We start from the raw sequence: 8,455 nt of genomic DNA, 5'->3' as shown, positions 1-8,455 counted from the left end.
AAACATTCTTTTATGCCTGTAAACTCAGAAATTCATCTCAGGTTGAAAAAATATATATGTGGTAGGAAGATCTGCGTGGGAATTTTTATTCATTCACTTTTTAGCCATATGATTTTGGTCAAATTTAGAATATCTTCATCTATAAAGTGAGATTATAATAAGAATTTTGCCTAACACATGAAAATTATGGAAGACATGTACAAGGCAACTTGTATAATGCCTAATAGGTCATAGAAACTATTGTTGCCGGTGTTGGAGTACATGAACAGAAAGCCATCCAACATGAAATAATGATAATAATGGATAAAATGTTTACAGTATCAGTAAGACATATAGGAATTGTGAAATGTACAATTACGGGATTATTAAAATTATTAAATTATTAAATATAGTAGGTAACTATAGTAAATATTATGTGACAATTAAAATAAAGATTAATTACAAGGAGACATATGTACAGTTATCTCAAGTCAGTAACCTTCTGTGCCTGTTTTCTAGAACATTTTCTATCCTGAAATGTATTTAACTACTCCTTCATTCACTTCCTTGCTCATCAGTTCATTTATTTAGCAAACTCACAGTGGGTACCTGCTAAGTGTGATGCGTTAAGCTCAGCTCTATGTTTGTTGATCAGATGATAAACTTTAAGGCTAATAGCTACCGGTACCAAGGTTCATCTGTTTTGACTCTTATAGCAAGTCATGCCTAGACTCAGACACTGTAACCAACTCCTGGGATGAGTTCCTGAGAGTACTGGCTAAATGTCCAGGTTCAGACTGTGTCTGTTTAACTCCAGAAGATCCCATTTCCATGGAGATTTCTGTGAATAATACCATTGAAGTTGTGCAAAAAAAAAAATAGTTAGCTTAGTCCATTTGGGCTGCTGTAACAAAATACCATAAACTGAGTGACTCATAAACAAAAATTCATTTCTCATAGTTCTAGAGGCCAGAAAGTCCAAGATCAAAGCACTGGCTGATTCAGTGTCTGGGGAGGACTGGAGTTCTGATTCATAGATGGAGCCTTCATGCTATGTCCTCACATGATGGCAGGCAGCCCTCTGGGGCCTCTTTCATAAAGGCATTAATCCCATTCCTGAGGGCTCTGTCCTGTGACCTGTTCACCTCCTGAAGCCCCCATCTCCTGATACTATCATATTGGGGATTAGGTTTCAACATATGAATTTTTGGGAGACACAATTGGACCATAGTGCAGTCTTCTTGTTCACACATTAGAGCCATGGGGATAGACTCATTGAGCTGGAATTCAAGAACTTCCCAACAGCTTCATCTCTCACTCTTCCTCTTTATATAGGTCCCTACCTCTGTGCCTGACCCAGAGAAGATCATATCCCACTCTGTGCTTGGTACCTCTGTGTTTCCCTGGAATTCTTTCCAAAATGTTCCTTCCACCTTGCTGTAGTACCTCAGCTGAAGCTCACATTCTCCAGTTCTCTTACTTGGCTTTGTAGATGTCTCAAGTTTTAAATGGCTTGTTCGAGGTGATGCATGCTTGGCCAGGAATGAGGAGGTTTGTGATATTTATGGCTAAATTGTCATCTACACAGTCCTATCTGCAGATTGGCTAGCAGCAGAGTCAGTAAAGGTAGCCCGGAAGATGAGAATTCCTCCTGCCTCCTTCATGCAAGATTTAACTACTCAATGTATGGGAAAGCAAATAAGGTTACATTCTCCTCTGCGATGTTTTCAGGAAGTGCCCTGTCTTTCCACCACTGGCTTAGTTCCACCTTTGCTCTTATAGTACTTGATGTTCAACTTCCTGCCCCTTCTTGCCTTCCATGAACATTCTGCTATCTGTCATCCATTTGTGTCAAGAAGAAGGAAGAGATCTAGGCAAGAGGTGAGAACAAGAAAAGTGTAAATTTATAGAGCTGTGTAACTAACACTACACATGACTAATCACTCATTTATTACTGCTGATTAAATTACTCAGTGACCATTATCCTGCGCAGGCTTCAAGGGCAAATGCATGGTTTGGTGCTGTTTGCTGATCAAATTCATGGAGCTATTGCAATGAGGGAAAAGTTAGATAATTTATACCAAATGTTTTAAACATTTCTTTTATGCCTATAAACTCAAAAATTCATCTCAGGTTGAAAAAAATATATATGTGGTAGGAAGATCTGCATGGGAATTTTTATTCATTCACTTTTTAGCCGTATGATTTTGGTTGAATTTAGAATATCTTCCTTTATAAAGTGAGATTATAAGATTTTGCCTAATACATGGAAATTATGGAAGACGTGTACAAAGCAACTTGTATAATGCCTAATAGGTCATGGAAGCTCAATAAACATTCACCTTTATTGTTGCTGGTGTTGGAGTACATGCACGGAAAGCCATCCAACATGAAATAATGATAATAATGGATAAAATGTTTACAGTATCAGTAAGACATATGGGAATTGTGAAATGTACAATTCCGGAATTATTGAATTATTAGAGTATGTAATACCTTCATAGCCACAGCAACTAGGGCTACACTTGGCCAGGTTCACATGATCCTAAACTATCCTGTTCTTTACAGATAGTCGTGATGTCCAGATGCCTCTCAGGTGGCAATGGGCCTGCGTCTTGCCTCTTGGTGTTGGCACATGTTTACTATATTAACACCATGTCATAAATTGCTCTGTTACTTAGAGAATCTTCTCTATTACTAACTTCAATAATAGTTGCCCTTTAAATATGTTTTTTGAATGTGAAATCCCTAGAGGTGTGTGTGTGTGTGGGTGTGTGTGTGTGTGTGTGTGTGTGTGTTGGGGACAAAGGGGACTCGGGAAGGAATTTATTCTGAAACTATATGATTTTTTTTCCTTTTACTCCATCACATTAGTTGTCATCAAGCTTTCTAGAGTTGACTAAACCTTTGGATTGAAAGATCTGCTTAAATCCTCCCTAAATGGGGATTTCCGTCCTCGTTTTTTTCTTGAACACAACTCCTGTTCAAGAAGCAGCTGTTTATTTACAAGGTGCTTTTTAGTTGTACCTATTAAAAGATGACTTGTTTGTTTTTACCATGGCTAGGAGAAGGATGTGTTTTTGTCTTTGGATAACTGGTCCACTGGAAAAAGTCTAGTGTATAAATACAAAAGAAATTGCAATGTTGGAACCATTTTTTTTTTCCAGGCCCTGGTTTTATAACTCTTTTTCTCATATAGGAAAATAGCTTTACAAGTGAAATGAGATTCAAGAGAATTTTGTTATTTTTCTTAAATTAGAGTAGGGTGGGAAACCCAACATATGGGAATTTTCTGAGTGTTTTAGATTGTTTGCCATTCTGTTCATTGTATTGCTGAGCTGCTAATAAAGAAACGTGAAATAGGTAAAATGACCCAGCTAGTTCAGGAAGTGCTACGAATTTACATATTATCTACAGTGCTAGGTTACTGTAAAAAGAGTCTGTTTGAAGGGTGTTCTGGTAAATCTGTGAATATTTCCACACCTGACATAGAGACAGACCTGAGCCCAGATTTCCCCCTTATCTCACAAGGTTTTGGGACTTCAATGGCACGTCCCTTCCCTGACCTTCCTCATTTCCCACATGGAAAGGCGATAACACCTTTCCTACAAAGGAAATAGGCTAAATCTAATTATCAATTAAGACTCCCCTCAGCGTTTACAATTCAACCATTTAGTATGGGGGGAAAAGCAGGCTTGTCACAAGTAGACCAGTATCTGAATGATGATGCCTTGAGTTTCCATCCCATTTGGGCACCAGTTCAAAGAATTAGCAACTTGGCCTTGGATAGCCCTGAGAGCTCAGATTAAGGTTTACAAGAACTAATGGCAAATTCTGTGATCCTTTCCTGATGTAATTGTCCTTCCTGCCACTCCCTTCCCCTTCCCTGTCCCCTCTCCTTTTGTCTTTTTTCCTCCTCTTCCTATTCCTTTCTATGTCCAAATGCCATTCTAAATGCAAGGCAATTTGGAGGTTATGCATGGGGGGAGGGACTTGGCATAAAATTTCACCAATTACAATGTTAACAAGTTGCAAAACAGGAAAGCATCTCTGAGCAAAAAGCTGATTATCTCTAGAATAGTAGTTTCTAACTTGTGAGCTCTGGATTCTCAGGTGGGCTTGGAATATAGCAAGTAAGCCACAGAGCCTCAGCTCTCCATGAAGCAATCTACTTGGTAGACTGTGGAAGGAGCAAATAGTATGTTGCACCTGAATCTGCACAAATTTCCTTCAAATATGCACATAAGTACACTTGCTTTTGTGTTTAATAAAATGTAAAAATGTAAACAAATAACTTATTTCATAATTCTTTCATTTAGAAAATTAAAACTATATCTAAGTATAATTGCTGTACTTAGAAGAACAATAAATTTTATATCATTTAAATCTGATATCATTCAATAAAAAAAGCTTACTAACAAATACGACTTATGTAGGATTTTGACTCTAGCTTTCTAAAGAGTATAGTTGCTTAGAGATCACCACACTTGATCTCTGACAAACCCTGGGGAAACCACTTCTAGAAGAGCTGAATGCAAAAGTCAACTAACCCTCATTCAACAGGCCAAGCAATGTCTATGGAGCACTTCCTCTGAAGTTCAGTAGTGGTGTGACCTCGGGTAAACTCCGTGATATCCCTAAACCTTAGCTTAGCACAGTTGTCCTACAGACCTCATAGCATTGTTGTAAGGACAAGATGACAGGACTGTTAAGTGTTCCATTAAGTTGTTCCATCCAGAAACTGCATCAGTGTAAACTTCTTTTCTGCCTTCTGCTCCACTCCCTTTCTTTCCCCTATTTCTCCTCCCACCTCTTTCTCCTCTTTATCTTTCTTGCTGACCCTGCTGCGCGGTAAGAAAGTTAGTGATTGCTAAGCTCTCATGCCTCTGGCTGCTCTCAACCTCGCTGGGAGAGAGAAGACACAGGTGTCTCAGACAGAAGGCAAAGCAGGGATTCCCAGCCAGAAAATCGGTGTCCACCGGGAGCTTACAAAGCCTCACCACGTCAGCCCCACACGCTGCTGACATATTCCTTTTCTCAAAGTTCGCTGAAATTCTTCAGGGGAACACAGATAAAACCCAAGTGAAACTGGAGAAGGATCACACTGTGGATAACCATCATGTAGCTCATTTTCTCACTGGCCAGGGCCCTTTCCTAGGTCATCTCAGAAAAAAAATTTAAAAAAATGGTTTTACTCTGATGCCTATAAGAATCCCTATATTCCCCAAGTGGCAAGAACATCCTTCCGCCTTGCAGACCTAAGTGTTCCACTCACAGGCTGCCAGCAACTGAGGAGCAGGGAGCTTCTGCAGTTATGGAGAGACACATCCAGGTCAGCTTTGTACTCAGACCAGAAGAGGCTTTCTTGACTAATTAGGTAGCCAGGGCACAAACTAGGGCATGGGGAACCAGGCACTTGTCTCAGGTGCGGAAATTTAAAGGAGGTGTTCACAAAATCCCTAATCAAAACAAATAGTATGTTCACATCATACTGGTCTATTCAGGTTTCTATAAAGAAAATCCCTGAGGCTGGGTAATTTGTAAAGAAAAGAGGTTTGTCTGCTTCATTGTTCTGCAGACTATACAAGAAGCCTGGTGCCAGCATCTTCCCATCAAGGAGGAAGGTCAAGGGGGGGCAGGTGCATCCAGAGCCAGTTCTTTCCGGAACGATTAAAGTGAGAACACTCCTTTACCATTTGTGAGGGATCCACTCCCGTGACCCAAACACCTCCCACTAAGCCCCATAGTCAACCTTGGGGATCAGATTTCAACATGAGATTTGGAGGGGTCAGACACCCAAATCATATGACACACGATAGTTAAAAACATATTAATATTTTAAATAAGGAATCTGACTGTTTTTTCCTTTTGCCACAGGCCCCAAATGGCTCTCCTGGCCTTGGTGAGGATACAGTCTCTGCACCTGGGGAGGAGAGAGAAGGAATATGAATACTTTCTCCACGTTTAGTTCATAACAAGCACGTTACAGACACTCCATCACATCTTCCTCATAGGAACAGTGAAAGACAGGGCAGATTTACCTCCTTTTATAGAGAAGGCAAGCTAGGGTTCCACAGCATAAGTGCTTTTTTTGGTTCCTACATAGCAGAGATAGAACTCACTCAGAGGTGTCTGAGCCCCTGCCTGTGGCTTGGTCACACTGTTACGAGTCCACTCGGTCTGGACTCCATCTGTGGCACCACTGGGCTGGGTCTTACCAACAGACAGAGCGTTCTGCTCAGGCTGCAATAACAAAACACCACAGACAGGTGGTTTACACAACAGAAATTTGTTTTATCGTTGTTCTGGAGACCAGAAGTCCAAGGTCAAGGTGTTAGTGGGTTTGGTTGTTCCTGAGGCCTGTTGCCTTAACTGGCAGGCAGCCACCTCCTTGCTTTACCCCTGTAGGGTCTTTTCTCTGTGCCTGAGCGTTCCTGGAGTCACTTCCTCTTCTTATGAAGACACAAGTCCTATTGGATTAAGGTCCACTCTTACAAATTCCTGTAACTTTAATTACCTCCATACAGACCCTACCTCCAAACACTATCACATCGGGGGGTAGGGCTTCAATATAGGAACTTGTAGCAGAACACGATTCAGTCCATAACAGTTACTGAGCTCTGGGGCTTTGTTACTGGGAACATCATAGAGGAAGAATCTGTTCCTGCTCTCAGAATTTATAATGGAGTGGAGGCACACAAGAGGTACGTAAAGTAATTTTACCCCAAATCAATGATTATAAAATATAGAGTAAATAAAGACATGGGATTTTATTTACCAGTTTATCCTTCAGACTAGTCCCTGGCACAAAGCAGGGCATATACATATATGTATATATATGCACAAACATTGGGAGAAGAAAATGAATCTTTCCAGTCAAAAGATCAAGCAGGGAAAGTATTTGAGCTGACCTTGACATCTAAGCAGAATCTCACTATCAGCAGGTCAAGATGGAAAAGTGTTTCTAAGAAAAGATGTGCCCAGTCCTGGAGATAGAAAGGCACCAGTCTGCTGGGATAAGAAACAGCAATCAGGATAGCCTGAGACAGAGACAGAAGCTGTAAGAAGAGGATGTGAGGCCATTGTCACACATGAAAACGTACTTGGCTGAACTAAAACACGAGGCCTTCGTTCATCCAGCCAGATGCGGCCCCAGCCCCTGGATGAATGATCTTTATAAGCCAGAAATCACAGTATGTGGCAGAAATTACACTAGATGGGGAGCAAACTAGTTAGACTTTTATTCTTTTATACACCTGTATTACTTATGCATTACTGTGTAATCATTACCCACAAAAACTTAAAGCAAGTGGCTTAAAGCAAAACGACCTTATGTCTGTGGGTCAGGAATCCAGGCATGCCTTAACTGAGTCATCTGCTCTAGGGTCTCACAAGGGTACACTCAAGGTGTAGGCCAGGCCTCTGGTCTCATCTGAAGTTTCAACTGGGAAAGGATCCACTTCCCATGTAGTTGCCAGGATTCAGATCCTTGAAGGTTATTGAACCCAGGGTCTCATTTCCTCCTGAGATGTTGCTTGGAGGCCACTGGGCTCCCACAGAGTGTGGCTCACACAGGCAGCTTCCTTCATCCAGAGCAAATATGTGAGAAGAGCTAGGGAAAGAGTATAAGCCAGGTGGAAGTCACAGTCCACATCACTGATGCCATATTCCACTCATTAGAGGGGGGGAATGTGCAAGGGTGTGAATGCCAGGAGGCAGAGATCACGGGGAGCCGTTTCAAAACTCACCTGCCATAGCTCGAGAATCCAGGGGCCAGAAGCTAAAAGCCAAGTAGTTGATGGCTCTATGACAGTCTCTGAGGAGTTTTCCCTCTGGCACAGTGGCTCCATGTCAGGGCAATGGGCTGATTCAGTCTGTTCCCCAGCACCTTAGTCGACCCTTCATTAGGCCGCAGTATCCCCCCCCACCCCCCGCCACGACTCTAAGAATAGGCATAGAATGCCCCCTCTGGAGGTAAGGAGGCCTGATGACCTAGAGTCAGTCTTATCTCCCTTGATACTCACAGAGGTGTTGGACCCATAGTGGTTGCCATTGTTACTTGTTAGGTACATAAATCTGTGAGTGGCATTCTGTTAGAGACCTGGTGCTATGGACAGAGTCTGGACATGGTCCTGGGGCAGAGGCTTCTTGGGTTGACCCAACTCCTGGTGTGTTTGTTCTCCTGTGTCCACCAAGGACCCTCGGGGTGTGGCTGAGTACAAGCTCGCCATCCTATCTTCAAATGCCTGCTGGAGGTTTCTGAACAACTGCTTTTAAAGTCCACATTTCACAACTAAAATGATTCCATTGTATTCTGAAAATTTCTTTAATTGAATGTTCTCTTTGTCAACCCAATTAACTGCTAATTTTGCATTAAGATCCCCCTGGCGCCTTTCCTAGAAGGTTTACTGTGAGAAATTCACTCACATAACATTAATATAATGGCAAATCCCTGTCAGTTAGCTCAGCTCTGTTG

The sequence above is a fragment of the Nycticebus coucang genome, chromosome 4 (assembly GCF_027406575.1).
Source record: "Nycticebus coucang isolate mNycCou1 chromosome 4, mNycCou1.pri, whole genome shotgun sequence".
Lineage (NCBI taxonomy): Eukaryota > Metazoa > Chordata > Mammalia > Primates > Lorisidae > Nycticebus > Nycticebus coucang.
The sequence above is the reverse complement of the archived record's forward strand: the minus strand, read 5'-3'. Positions refer to the sequence as shown.